The 15,817-nt window shown below is 34.7% G+C and overlaps 1 long non-coding RNA gene across 3 annotated transcripts in view; it reads right to left on the reverse strand.

The window, feature by feature from the left end:
* Positions 1-5,136: 5,136 nt before the first annotated feature.
* LOC116879764 overlaps positions 5,137-15,817 on the reverse strand; it is a 63,001-nt gene continuing 52,320 nt past the window's right edge. For 2 of the 3 annotated variants that reach the window (XR_004385099.1, XR_004385101.1), the window contains exons 4-5: positions 6,597-6,644; positions 5,137-5,685 (exon numbers count right to left, since the gene is read on the reverse strand). This is a non-coding gene — a long non-coding RNA (uncharacterized LOC116879764). Of the gene's footprint in view, positions 5,686-6,596; positions 6,645-14,850; positions 14,940-15,817 lie in introns of all 3 variants that reach the window. The other variant, XR_004385100.1, reaches the window with a different exon arrangement.

The raw sequence follows: 15,817 nt of genomic DNA on the forward strand, positions 1-15,817 counted from the left end.
AAAATTCCTTTTTTTTTTTTTTTACTAGAATAAAACCTCCTTTTATACATAAGGCATAATGCTAGTGTGAAGTTTGGAATGAGCTGAATAAAATGAAAAATTCAAGTCACAACTGAAGCTAAAAACTATTTTTTTCATAATGAAGATTCATCATGCCAATAGGATAACCATTGCGACTTCCACAAACTGTAGTTGGCCGTGCTTATTTTTAGCAAGGAAATACAGTGCCCTTGATCTGAGACTTGGCAGGAATGGTTGATTAATCCCTCAGTTTGGAAAGAATAGTCATGCTGACTGATATTTAAAATAATTTGAGAATTAAGCCCCAGTAAACATACCATGTCAGTTACACAACTTGTCTTATTATGCTGATATTCTTAAACAAGTAAATTAATTGTGAAAAATTAAGAGTAACACATGTATTAAAGAAAGTAAGTATTTTTTTTTCCTAGAAAAAACACCAGTTTTTGAATAAAGTCAGACCTTGCTTATATAGATTGCTTAAAATTTGTTTGTGGAGGAGATAAGAGATGCATAATTTTTTTAAGAAGCTATGCTTTTTAAAAAAAATTTTCATGTGAAACAATCAAATATTAAGTTGTGATTTATTATGTTACATTACACATGAATGGTTACAATAATATTTGTTGAATATTGATAACATCTTTCAAATTGTCTATGTTCCATTCAAAAGTCAGTCTACAATTTAAATTCTTCTAAGCTTTTGACTTCATTCCCCACAACTACGTTATTAAAATACCTTACTATTTTTGGAAGATATTGTGAAGGTATTTCTGGCTTCATAAATTATACGGTCATCTGTTCTTTCAATCAACAGGATACCAAATGTTTTTTACATCAATCTGTATGAACCAATGTATACAATACTATTTTATTTCCCATGAGCTTTCAGTAAGCACTGACTTGGTAGTAAAAAAATGTCTGAATGATTAGGGTGGTGGAAAGGGGAAGAAAAAGAATAAACAAAAAATGTATTACAAAGTACAGTCTACAAAACTTTAAAAAAGAAAATAGAATAAATAGACTAGGATAAATAGACTAAAAATAGAAAATAAAAAGGAGAATTTATGGCATAAAAGTAGCTATGATATCTTTCTAGGTTTCTATTCTACATATAAATTTAAAATTAATGAGATTAGCAGAACTTGACAATTTTAACTACAACGCTGCTCCTCTATTAAAGGGTGTTGGTTTTTTTTAAAAATGGTTCTAATATTACGTAAAATACTATATTTGGAAAATATGGAAGTTTATAAAAATTTATGATATTAAGTTCAGATATGCATTACATGGATTTTGTTTTACTCCATCAAAATCATCTTTATAAGAATTCACGCTTTAAGAATGAAAAATCTAAAGCAAACTTGGACATGCCAGGACTTTACTAAGATAACCAGCAGGCTGCTATGTTCTCTCCACAGGTGACTTCAAGGCTGAGAAAGGATTCTAGCCACAAGTCAAGAATCCATTACAGTTAAATATCATATTGCTCAATAAACCTTATGAAAACGAAAGGCTGTAGCACAAGTTATCCATCAAATACATGCCATATGACATATTTGGATTAATTGTCTAAAGGACTTATGCATTGATTTGAAAAATGACCTTGTCTAGACCTAAGATTCTGTGATTTGTGTAGTTTTATTCTATTTTTTATCTTTCTTAGACAAAGAGAATAATTCCTATAGAGTTTTATTCATATTTACTCCACTCTGCATTTTTAAAAAATAAATAGACAAAACCCAATATTTAGTGACAAATGTCACAGTGTTTTTCTCTTCTAAGAAATATTAATAGATCAGTTTGTTTCTTGAACAATAAGACCATGGGGCAACTCAATCACTGAAATCATAATTGGAAAGAGGAAAGACAAAAGACCTCATTCAGAGGTTACTTTATGTTTGTACCAGTTTAAGAATGTTCCTTATTAAATGTGTAGCAACAATCCAGATACGTTAACAATTTTATATGACTACTTATATTCTTTACAACTGTTTCTTCTCCAAAAAAAAAAAAGTTACATGGAAATTATTGTATGTTAAAATATGTTTTGAGATTGGGAGAGAGACAGAAATAAGAAAATGACTTCATAGTAAGAAAGTTTCCTTCTCATCCAAATCTTCAAATCTTCATTTTTGGCTGCTTTTCTTTCATATTTACAGATTTGCAGAAAATTGGATGGCTTAAATTTGCAACAAGTACCACGAAATATATGAAAGTCTATCAGACATGGAGGTACGCCATCTTTGATGTTCTTAGGTTAAAGTGGGAAACTGTGATTTGATTTAAGCTATCTTTATGAATTTAATATTTGCAACCCAGCAAAGACACCACCCCACCACCACTAATCCAGCTAGCAAACTCTTAGTCCCGGCAAATAGATACTATTTGTACTAGATTTTTTGAAATTATTCCTTTTGGACTTAATTTACGAGCAACCTCTCTCCTGTATTAATCATAAATGGTTATTGGAGACTAATACTGAGGGAAACTAACACAATGACATATATGTGGAACTATTTTTTTAACAATTAGTTATTAACTATTAATAATGGAGGGGCACCTGGGTGGCTCATTGGGTTAAAGCCTCTGCCTTCGGCTCAGGTCATGATCCCAGGGTCCTGGGATTGAGCCCCGCATCAGGCTCTCTGCTCAGCAGGGAGCCTGCTTCCTCCTCTCTTCTCTGACTGCCTCTCTGCCTACTTGTAATCTCTGTCAAATAAATAAATAAAATCTTTAACAACAACAACAACAACAAAAATGAAATGGCTTTATAGATTATAATTTTTAATCAATGAAGGTATGAATCAGATAATTTTGGATCAAAGTCAATTTCAGTGCTTTTTTAAATATCCCCTCTGAAATGCCAATTAAATACACTACTCTTCCCAGTTTCCTGTCTTAAAACTAGTTTTTAGTGTTTCCTCAAAGCTGTTAAGAAGCTGCAACATTCCAACCATGATGCTAGTGATGAGTAAATTACACAAATGCAAATACTGTTATATTTCTTCGGCAAGAGGGTCTCAAAAGCATAGATTTGCTGGGGGAAATATTTAGATGTCAAAGAATTTGAGACATTAGACGATAGACATGCCCACAAGTGCCTTAAATAACTTATGGAAGTGATGATGATTATTGTGCAAATAGACATATCGTATAGCCACAGAATAAAGACAAATATTTATTTCCTAAAAAATACTAAATTATATACTCGATTGACATAGAGATTCAAAAGTACTGGAAAATTTGAGACAAGCTATCAGAGAGTGACAGAATTCTATGGTTACTGCGCACCTCATCTCATTATCAAATTCTTTCTATATAATTACTCAGCATCTATTTTTAACACTTTTTTGTTGCATAATTATTAGCTAAGAATTATTTTTAATTGTGTAAGAGGACAACATAATGTTCCGTATATACTCTGAGACTTTTAAAGGGCATTTAATGTGGCCTGTTGAACTTTAAAATGAGGGGAGAAGAGGGAAATATAATAGATTAATAACATGTACTCCAAGAAGACATGGAATTCTAGTGTCAATATTATATATATTTTCCCTGTGGACTCTGAAAATGAAAAATAGATACACAAATAATTTCATGAAAGTACTTTTTTGTATACTTCTCTTTCTTTGTCCATTTTCCCCACTAGACAGTGAGATCCTTGAGGTCAGGGATTGTTTCTTCGTCATCTGAGGACCTGATGTATTTCCTTGAACATGGTAGGTGTTCAGTCTTGTTGTCTCCTCCTTAATTCTCTGGCACACATCTATATCTAACTGCTCAACAGACACAGTCAACGTCCCATCTATCCCCCGTTTTCCTGGCTTTATATAAAACAGTGTAGAAAGAGCTAACTTCCATTTTGGGGTCCCACACTTCTGGATGGCCTGGAATCTCAAGTCTAAGTCACAGAAGCTAATCATCTTCAGAGGTTCTGGTGTGGAAAAGTGCAAACAGGTCAATGCTCATCAGAGATCTTGGCCACAATCCAAATGACTGACATAAAGCAATGCACGGGGTTAAATTACAGACAAATAATTCTTTTTTTCTTTAATAAAGCATCTTATTAGATTATGAATTTTACTCTGTTGTGCAATGGACCATGTATTTTCTTTCGGATGACAAGAACAAAGATAATCATGTTTTTAACCCTTGCAGTCATAAATATGTGTCTGCCCCCCAATAAACCTCTTGAGAGATTTTATATTTATGATATTTTCATTTTTGAAAACATTTCTATATTATCTCAATTGAACAAGACATGTGGGTACTAATAATTTGGGGACCCATTCAAAACTATATTCTTTAACTGTCCCCAAGTTTTGTTTAGTAAAAAGCTATGTGAAAGAGAACAGAGAGACAGTGATGTGCTCTGGTTACATGAAAGTTCTTCCTTATCTACTTCTGTTCTTACCAAAACACATCTTTAGGAGTGAGTTTCATGCCCTCTATCCAAATTTATGAACCACAGACTGTTCCCTCCTTGAGGTCCAGTAGAAATTATTTTCCCATCTCATTCCTTTTTTAGTATTGACTCTAAGTGGGTGTTCAGAACAAATATCCAAAATGAACTTCTCAGGTATTTCATTCAGCACAGATGAAAATTAGATTTGTTGTTTTATTCCAGTCCTAGTGAATCAATAATCAAGGATTTTATGCACCAAATTTTGTAACATTATGGGTTTTCCAGCGACTCTTGAACACTGAATCACCCTCAAAGGATCTAGAGATTTGTCTTCTTTCAGTATAATGAGGTACTATAGGTTGGCTAATTGAATTTAAAATGGGGTTTAAAAATAAATGGAGTTGGATTTAAAGACAATTCCCAAAATGTGATCAATGGCAGATCCCCTGGCCTGTGGCGCCACCTCCTGAGGCAATTAACGTCAAGAAGCCAATGGAGTTCAGATGTGTATACTGGGCTATGTTTATCCAAAAAAACCAGTCAAATCAACATAAATACTGATATTTATAAAACAATCTCAGCAAATGGAATATTTAGTCCACAGAGGATTTAAAGAAACACAAGGACATATTTACTAGTAGTTAAGATACTGTCAAGTATAATATTCTTAAGGGAAAATATTCTGGCCTTTTGCAATTTTATTTTTTTTTTAATTACAATCATTTCAGCTAGAAGATATTTGCCCCAGAAGATACCATTAGAAAAACCCTAACAAAATCACAAAATAAGTTATTCTAGAGTCTTCCTTCTCTAACATCTCTTTTGCTTTTATTAAATTCAGCTTACATCGATGTCCAAAAAGTTGGCAGTCATTCCACTGTCATGCTATCACTCTTAATTTTTCAGTACATCATTCTCTTTGAGATGACTATACACATTGTGGTCATCTGTGGCCCTTGTATTGTGCCTAAAATTGCATTTCTTAATTTATGCTGGATTTCTGCTTGTTGCTCAAAAGAAGAACTCTCACAAGAAACCAACAAATTATATCATATAGTTACCCAAAAGGCTAAGCATCCCCAAAATAGTTTCAGACATATTGACTAATTTGAGCAATCCAATTAGTTTCTCCCCATACCTCATACTTACCACAGGGAAGGCATATTTTACATAATGAGATTTACAGAAAATTCTGTCATTCTGGAGAGAGAGCTATAAAAATATATTATGCTTCAGTCTATTTTCGGCTTTATTTTCTGGCAAAAAAAGGAAAAAATAATTTTGGCAATGACTTGTCAAAGAGTCCCCTCGATTCTTTTTGTTGTTTTAGGGTAACAAAAATATTTTTATGAAACAGAGTTTTTGACCTAAATGCTCATTTCAAAATAGTTTCTTTCACATTCTCAATTCTACACTCTGCTCAGTTTTGTTACGGTCACCTGAATGAGATAAAATTTTGTTAATTTATACTGATTTAAGAACCACCATAAAAACTCACAGTTCTATGGACACAAACTACAAGACTATAACTCTAATAAGCAACATTAGCTTCATGAAATATCTTTCAAAGAGCACTTTTAAGTTACCACAGTTTTCCCATTCTATATGGGAAACATTTGAAGGCACTCCAGAGAAATATCTTCTTTGGGGGGATACAAAATTAGTATCAAAAAGATAAAAATATCTATTGGAGACAAAAGATATCAACAAGTAAGCTTTCCCTTCTATTATAGGAAATAGCCTGAGATACAAGGCAGAAATAATGGCAAGGGCTTCAATTTTCCTACTGCCTTTAAATATAACTTTTTACTTCAGTTAAAACCAATATTACATTGAAAGTACAATTTTCATAAGCTTCTATAGTTTCTAAAGATATCTTACTGGAGTGGATAGTAAAATTTAAAATTAGATGTACATCCATTATCACAAATTTGGAATACTTTAGAAGAAATAATGGAATTAAATATATATATGTAGCACACCAAGAAATTCATAACAGATGTCTCCAGAAATTCAGTATATTTACATATTTACATACTTATTTACATACTTACAAGCAGTATATTTTTCCAAAACATGACATTTCTTCTTTAGGACAATTTGCGTGTCTATTGGATGGTGGGGGTGAGAAAGGAAAAATATATTTTATTCAAAATTCTATACTTACTGAGGTTGAGTCTTTACAATTATTCCACGCGAAACAGGACATTTCCATCTGGAGGAATATTTGAAAGAATTAAGATTGGTGAACTGCTCTAAGCTGACTTATCTTCATGCTTTTGTACATCACCCTATGAAACATTTGCTCAGTACTCATTCCTTTTCTTTTTATATTTTTAACAATTTCAGAGATTGGTGCACAAAAATGTACGCCAGAGCTGTTTTCAAATATCCTTCCACAGGAATAAGGCTGAAATTGGAGGCTGCATCAGTTTTCTTACTTTATGACTTTATAAAGTTTGTTTTGGAATTCTCAGTAGATTGTGTTCAGGTAGTTGTTACAAAACCTTGCAAACATAAGGAAAGTCTGCAGGAACCTAAATTTCAAACTTTCAAATAGGAACAGTCCATTTTTTTCTTATGTCTAGAAACAAAGATGAAAATCAAACACTCCACTTCTATTGCTAACTTAATAATCGCGCATCAAAGCCTCAAATACAAATAAATAAAATATTTCTCCATCTAAAGCTACCATCATTTTTTCTTAGTAAAGTGCACCACAAAAAAGCAAAAAGAGGAGAGGAAGGAAGGCGGGAGGGAAGAAAAGGGAAGATTGTTAAATGGCATGCTTGAACAACAACTTTATCTTAAGAAAAAGGAAAACAACTCTTTGAAAAGTGCTTTATCTTGGTTTTCCTTTGGAAAATTTAAAATTATAAGAGTTTATGTTATAATTTCAGAGAATATTAATATGAGGACTTGACACCAAATAAGCATGTATTATATCCTAAGTAAACAGATATGCACTACTTCTTTGATTATAGATTATTAGCTGAAAGTGAGTATAAATTTAGATTACCTCCCATTCACTTGAAAACACAAACATATACTCTCATAAAATATCTTTTTATCAAAAGATAACACCTAGAGCTTTATAATCGTTAAATCTAATATCATTTATCTCCTATTCAAATTGTTTTTAAAGCTCTTTTAATTTTTTCTGCCTTTTTTTAAAAAGATTTTTTATTTACTTATTTGACGAACAGAGATCACAAGTAGGCAGGAGGCGGAGTGGGGGTCGGGGGAGCAGGCTCCCCGGTGAACAGAGAGCCCGAGGCAGGGCTGGATCCCTGGACCCTGGGATCATGACCTGAGCCAAAGGCAAAGGCTTTAACCCACTGAGCCACCCGGGTGCCCCTCTGCCTTTTTTTTTTTTTTTTTTTTTAAAGAATCTAGAATTTCACAGTTCCTTCACATTAGTGTCCTCACACTGGTGCCACATGGACAGCCAATCTCTCCACTCAACCTTTCCCTCCCATCTCCCAAAAAGCCACTAGGAAATACATTCGATCTCAAAATGTCATAAAACAAACTTCCGCTCATTTTGTTTTTGAAGAGCAAAGTTTAATAGATTTTTTCCTTTGTTATTTTTCTTTAAGACAAGAAGTTGAATGCTTTCTGTTTTGCAATAAATAAAAACTTTTTATCTAATTCTTAAAGCCCTGGATATTTTGTCGTCTTCTTCCTCCTCCTTTCTCCTCCTGCCCTCCCTCCTCTTCTTCTCTTCCTTCCCTTCCTCCTCCTCTTCTTCCTTTTTCTTTTCTTCTTCCCCTCCTCCCGCTCCCTCCTCCTCCTCCTCTTCCTTCTTCAAAAATAGCCACCTTATTTTTCAATATTTGAAATGAAGAAAGGTAAAGCATAACTTGTAAGCAAAAGAATGCACTGCCTACAGAACTATACATCGGACCTTAAAGTAGAATTTTCTCAATATATTTTCTCATTATTGAATTGACTGAATTAATTTTCCAAAAATAATATTAGAAAGCTCAACTTTTATCTAATCTATGTGAGAAATAGTTTAAATTTAAAAATATACTGTAAGAGACATTTACCAACCTGTATTATTAATATAGATATTTAGGTTATGGATTAATTATTACACTAGTTTGAATTTTGCTATTTATGACTTTCTCTTGCCTTTTACCCCCAACCCAATCTAAACACACCAAAATATAGATAATTGACTTCTGAAAGTATAAAACTAATTCTAAAGATCTAGAAAAATAGAAAGTAGTAAGTGAGAAGTCCACACAAATAAGAAAAAACAAATCTGAAGCCTTGTCTGAGCAGGAACAAAGCTCGTTTCAGAGGTCTGCAATCTTCTGTAACGTCAGGCATCAGGAGCTATCCTGGACCCCTGTCCTTATCTGTGACAGAGTCACGGTCCCATTCTTACCTCTACAATTACCAGAAGAATCAATAAGCAAAACAATGTGCTAGCTTTCCTCTATGATTCCTTGATAAGATTTAGGGAGTAGATTTTCCAGAAATAAATGAAGAACTAGGTGACAAGTAAATTGGGGTTTGTTTGTTTGTTTGTCTGAACACAGAATTCATTGTAAGGACTTTCTCTGCATCATTATGTGAAGTAAAAGGAAAATACTCAGAAAAGGTCAGATGAAACATTTTTTTTTTTTCATTCTCAATGAACAATAACTGAAGTTAAAAATAGTTTTCCATTCATTCAAAAAGAGCAGTCATGTAGCAAGAGAACTCTGAGAGTGCAGGGCAAGATGGTGATCCTTTACACTGCCAAGGCCTGAGTAGGCAGGGTGCGCCTACCAGTGTCCCTTAGCTCCAGGCCCCTGTGCCATGGCAAGAAAGGGCAGCATCAAGACCCCTGAGTACAACAGCCTTCACAGTGCATGGATTGAAAAGAAAGCAGATGTAACCTGCAAAGGCTGACGGTGGGGTGGGTTCGTATCTCCCAGGGAACATACCAAGGTGCCTCTTGGCTCTCTATCAGTGCTCAAGGGACAGCCTTCGGGTGACAGGACCAAAGACTGAGGCAAGTAATCTGCCTCAGGGCTGTGCATTTCCCCACTCAGGCATTTCTCCTCAAGGAGGACTCAGCACGTAAATCAGAGACAGAAGGTCTGTCTTTACGGAAGCCGAGGTATAGCTGAGAAGGTGAAGGAGCCATTGTCCCCAGCGCTCGGCTGTCTGTTGAGAGTGTGATTACAGGCTGGAAAAATGCAGCCTTTGCAGAGGTTCAAGTACCTGAATTATAAAACAGAGATTAATTAGGGCAGCCAAAATTCAAAGTACTGAAATAATGAACAAGTTTTCAGGACAAATGGAATTAATTCATAATGTATAGTAGGCAGTCTGCCCAATTGGTGTGCCCTTTGGACAAGTAAAATAATTAAAAGCCTACGTGTTCTACCAACTCTAATGTGAATTTTTTCAACTGATTTCTACAACCCTTGCTGGAACTAAATATAGCATATGCTTTTTTAGCTTGACAAATAAAATCTGCTAAATGGATTAGATGCTCACTATTACACAAGAATTGGACTAAATAATAAAGAATAAGCATGGCCCTTAATTTTAAAAACCCTCAAAGACTCCTATTTTGTGTCTTTTAAGAAAGCAGTTCCCTCTTTTCTCTGATAAGGTTGAAAGAAAATGCCTCGGTGTTATACTGAATCTATTGCCACTTTGACAATGAATTAATTACTAGGTGACTTGAAATTTTTCTCTTCAGAAACGTCGTCATATTTTATTGAAAATTCCAGAAACTGTGCTGAAGGTAGAAAATAACTAATACAAAATCTTGATCAATAAGGTATAGAGTAAAGCACAAGCTTTAATGTTACCATGTACTTTCTTGCTTTAGGATGAATATAAACATGTGCAGAATTTGGACTGACGTTATCAAGAGTAAAACTCATTCCATCCAAGGGGGGATATTTTAAAGAGGTTAAATGGTCTGGCTGGTAATGTTTTGGTGTGTCTGTGAGATCAAACAGTAGTTTGGAATAAACAAATCCGTGACAGGAAACTATTGTCATTTTGTTAACTGATTATTTGATAAAAGGCAGCTGCATATTATAAGAATAAAAATAAGTGCAGAAAAATCCATAACAGACTATGACTAAAATGCTTCAGGTTCTGAGTGTCACTGTTACATGTGATATGCCTTTTAAAAAATAAAACTATATATATATATATATACATCTCCAGTCTTTGTATATATATATATATTTTTTTTTTCAGTAAAACTTTCCACATGTCCCTTTCTATCCTAAGTTGCCTTCTGTGCATTTTGATGTCGTTGTCATAAGGGGTAGAGATTGGGAAGGAAATTCAGTGTTCATTGATTTGTTCTTTTCATTGCCTTCATTTGTAACTTATAACTGTGATTCAATCCCTGGTATACAGTAACTAACCTTGAATATGTGTACATGTCAGATATTCGGCTTCAACTCTCTCAACATCTCTCTACACCTCAGTTTGGTTGGCTCTCTTATTACCAAATCCACAGTCCTCACATGGTTTACACGAATGGTCTGAATGGATTCTCTCACTTTTTCTCTTACCCCTCTTCTCACACACTCTGCTCTAGTGTACTTGTGTCTCCTTGCCATTGATAGAGCATGTAAAATATGAATTAGCCTCAGGACCTTTGCACAGGCTGTCCCTGCTATCTAGAACATTCAACCATCAGTTATTCCCACAGCTTATTTTTCTCTCTGCATTCATGTTTCTAGTCAAAGGTCACCTTCTTAGTAAGGCCTTCCCTCACCACTTCAATCTAACAGTGTCAGATCTTTCTCTCTACACAATTCTGTTTTATTTTGTTTAATTTAATTTTATATAATTTTATTTTGCTTAATTGCAAATATCACCATAGGACATTACACTAGATATTAATGTAGTCACTTAGTAAATAGAAAATGAGTACCTGATAGATACCAGGCCTATAAAGTGGGCCTAGATTCTTTGGATACAGCAGAAAACAAAACAGACAAACATCCCTGCCTTCATGGGGTTTACATTTGAGTAAGGAAGATGCAACACAAACTAGACAAATTAATAAAAACATATGGTGTGTTAGATAGTAATAAGGAATCACTATTTTTAGAAACAGAGCAGAAAAGGGAATTGAACTGTGACAAGGGTGGGACTGAAATTTAAAGTAGGTGCCCAGTGAAGGTGGTTATAAGAACCTGAGCGCTGGGAGGAAGCTAGCCTTTTAGACAGCTGCAGGAAGGAAACTTCTGGGCAAAAGAAAGAACACTTCCTGTGGGGTTGGAGGAAGGGGAGGGGAGGTATAGTTTATCAGTTGATTATCTCTCCTCTAGAATGGAACTTCCATTAGAGCTTCTGTCTGTGTGGTTCACTGCCAAATCCTCAAAGCCTAGAACAGGAAGTTCTGACTAAGCATGTGTGAATGAATTTAATAAATTAATTATCCTCAGTTTACCAATGATAAAACTGAGGCAAAGCAGTTAGTGCCCTGCCCAAAGCACACAGGTAGATTAAGATTTGAACCAAAAAATTCTAACCCCGTAGTCTATGTGCTAACTCTTACCTTCTGCTACTATATCCCAGTTCTTTCTGAAAGTAAGGGAGTCTACATGGTATGTAGATTAAATGGCTGAACTGGGAATCACAAAAGACTATGAAAAGAAGGAAGGAAAGAAAGAGACTATTCTAGATTACCTATTTTTATGTCCAGTTTTAGGTTTAGACTCAGAAATGTTAACACATTTCCCAAGGTTAATTCCAGAATTGTCTGAATTGAAGGCAGACGTGATCACCACTGAAGAGAACAGCAAAGGATGGGTCGTTAGCCTTGGCCTTATCATTGATTCATGTGTGACTTTGGGCAGTATTCTCTCTGTCTCCGTTTCCTCAGATGCAAAATGGAAAGTTTGGGCTAGACAATCCCTAAATCCTTTTCTGTTTTAATGTTCTCTTTCCTCTAAATACAAAGTCCATGAAAATATTCTGGAAAGTTTTGAGCAATTCTTGTCTACTACGAGATGAGTAGAAATCTTCTGTGAGGAAAAATGGACATACAGAGGCAATCTGAGGGGAAAGAGCTTTAAAGTGAAGGCAACGGGGCATAACAATTTATGTGTCAGAGAAATAATATACAACTATCAGACCAATATGGCTGGAACATGGGGTGAGGAAAGAGGCAAAGAGGATGTTGGAAGATGCTTAGTTTCTGAGGTGAGACTGTGAAGAGTTTTCAGCACTGTGGTGAGGAGTCTGGATACTATTCGATGGGTCATTGAATGTATAAACAGCTCCCACACAGAATCACCAGGGTTGTTGTTGACTTTTCATATAGGTAGCGGTACATCTACATTGTGGGCTAGAGCAAGAATTAATGTTTTTTTTTGTGCTAAGATGCTTTCTTTGACATGAATTGTTTCAAGATGAAGAGGACAGGGAAGAGACAGAGCTTTAAAAAGTGAATACATTTCACAGGTGTTAAAATAACATTGGAAGACCTTCCTTTCTCCCTTCTTTCTTTCTTGCACTAGGTCGTCATCAACTGTGAGGCCTGTGCTCTGTGCTCCCATGAAGCTTCCACGGAGTGGAAGACAACATTATTAAATAAACGACGTAGAAACTTACTCCTCAAGTCACTTTACAGGGCATAGGGTGTTAAGACTTAAAGGACAATTCTAAATCGATTATAATCAATTTTAGAATTTTCAGCTGGCACTCGGTACGTGAGAATGGTCATTGTAGAAAAGAGCTGCAAGTTTCCTTTCTGTTGTTGGTTCACTGGTCAAGAAAGTAAGGAATAATAAAAACAGATTATAGAGAGCCCCCCAACCACCACTTATTTTTCCCTCCTTTCCTTTCCCCTACCACCTCCTCTTCCTTATTCTTTGTTATGCTTTGCAGTAGTCATCTGTGTGAAAAGCTCAAAAAGCTGCCTTTACAGACTGTGTGATTCACCAGTCTTTGCACAGTATTGAATTTCTTGATGACTCACATGTTGGATCACCCATGTGTGCCCTTCATTTGTAACTGGAGATTGTGTTTGTCTCCTAGAGTTGTATATAATTCACATGGCCAGTAGCACATTTGTACATCTACAGTATAGGCCAATAAAAAAGTAATAAATATTTTTCAGCAATAGCTTGTCAAATGCACCTAAAAAAATTTAGTAGAAATCCATTTTTGAACAGAAAAGTCAAAAGGAAAAAAAATATATATATATGTATATGTATATAAAACACATATGCAAAAAAAAAAAAGAAAAGTAGATACTCTGGATGTTAATCATATTAGAAAATTCCAGCCACTTTAAAGTCTAAATATTCAAGTTAACACATTCAAATCAAATTACCACCATAAAGAAGAGTGACCAAATTCTAGAAATTGCTACAGTGCTTACCAGTACACTGCATTCAAAAAATAAAATTCATGTGTATCATAGTGGTTGTTTCTAAGAAACAAAGAAATTGTTGCGCTGATGGTTTTGATGTGTGTGTGTATCACATATATCTATATTTTAGTAACATACATGTATATATATTTTAAAAAATAATATCCTTGCTTTAAGTAGTGAGTTTTTTAGAAGTGAATTAATAGACAATCTCAAACTTTATTTTCCCCTTCCCAATAGAGCCCTCATATTTCTGAAGCAGAGACAACCACAGACCCCCCCATATTTCTCCATATTATTTCTCTTTCTTTGCCTTATTGAATACGTCCATATTTTATTTTATTTTATTTTATTTTATTTTAGTTAATACCTTCTTTTACTCATCTATCCCCATGTATTATTTTAGAGTATGTCTTGCCTTCAAACAATCCAGAGTCTTAAAAAAACATTCTGGGTCTCACTTTGTGTACCTTAGTACAGGAATATTTGGAAGTGACAGGAAAAGTATCATTGCAGAAGGGCCACTCCACAAACTTGAAAACAAATGGACTCTGGTAAGGTATCTTCTGAGAATCAGAACACAGCTCTTCCAAACATCCATGACTACATCAGCTACCAATGGCTGGCTTTTTCCAAAGTTGATGTCTGGGAAACAATTGTTTATACTTTGTGTGGGGTGAAAAAAGTCTCTTCAGTTAGCTAATCTATCATAAGAAAAACAAAGTTTATTCACTTTAATGGGGGAAAATGAGGACAAATAACCATTCTCCTTTGGAAATGAAATTGTGTTATACAAATATTTCAGAATGTTTGCATTTTTAAAGTAGTGTCTATAATAAAAGTATAAACATAGGTATGTATCTAGCTTTCTCTAGAGAAAAATATTTGAAGAATATTTGCTTGCATCTGAAACTATTCTAATATTATTACCAACCATATTTTACCAACAAATTTTGTTTTCCTTTCCTTTAGTTTTAAGTAATCATTAAGCACTGTTCCGTTTTATGCTAATGAAATTGAAATGTGGAGGAAGTAAAATCAATTGGATAAAAGTAGAGATTACCTGATAATTCATTCTCCAGGAGAAAGGGGCCATGTGAGCTGTGACTTATCAGAGCATAGGCATTCCTACTGGGATTGGCATACAGATATCTCTAGGTGGAAATGAAGGCCAGTAGTGGGAGAGGGGAGAACAAACACACTCGTAATAAGAGGATGTAATATGTTTTCTTAATAGAAACCTAAGAGGGGTTCCATCTGTATTTTGAAAAAGCACTTCATTCACATAGTTCCGTATTTTAACATTTATAATGCATTTCTCCCTCTTCTTTTTGAAAAGACATTACAATAAAAGGGGCAAAGATAGGGGTGTCTGGGTGGCTCAGTGGGTTAGAGCCTCTGCCTTCTGCTCAGGTTGATCTCAGGTTCCTGGGATCAAGCCCCACATTGGGCTCTCTGCTCAGCGGGGAGTTTGCTTCCTCCTCTCTCTGCCTGCCTCTCTGCCTACTTGTGATCTCTGTTTGTCAAATAAATAAATAAAATCTTTAAAAAAGGGGGGGACAAAGATATTTCGATGAAGTGACTTGAGGGTGCATTTTTTTAGGCTATATTAAAAAAAAAGGTAAATTCATGATATTTATACTTATTCATATGCATTTGAGTTGTGTGGAAACTATAGTTCAGTTCTTTGACATGGAACTGGATTAATCCAAAAAATAATGAGTACCTTTAGGAGATACTCTCTTCCCCATATATTAATGCACAAATATGATCTGTATTTACTAAAATTCAAAGACAGCTAGGTTACAAATAGTTCTAGCAGTGATTACTGAATTTTTCTATGGATTAAAAAACTAGCACACTGGAAGATACTGCATGGTGCTAGTGATCCACCGTTAGCTGTCAAGACAAGCTTAGGTGGGAACTCTTTGAAGGATCCAGTTTTGGAGTACCTGCACAATTCCTGTCACATCGGCTCGGGATTAGTATGATCTGCATCAAAGCTTCAAAGTATTTTTAATACTACAGAA

Source organism: Lontra canadensis, unplaced genomic scaffold, assembly GCF_010015895.1.
Source record: "Lontra canadensis isolate GAN:19392208 unplaced genomic scaffold, GSC_riverotter_1.0 scaffold63, whole genome shotgun sequence".
NCBI classification, from domain to species: domain Eukaryota; kingdom Metazoa; phylum Chordata; class Mammalia; order Carnivora; family Mustelidae; genus Lontra; species Lontra canadensis.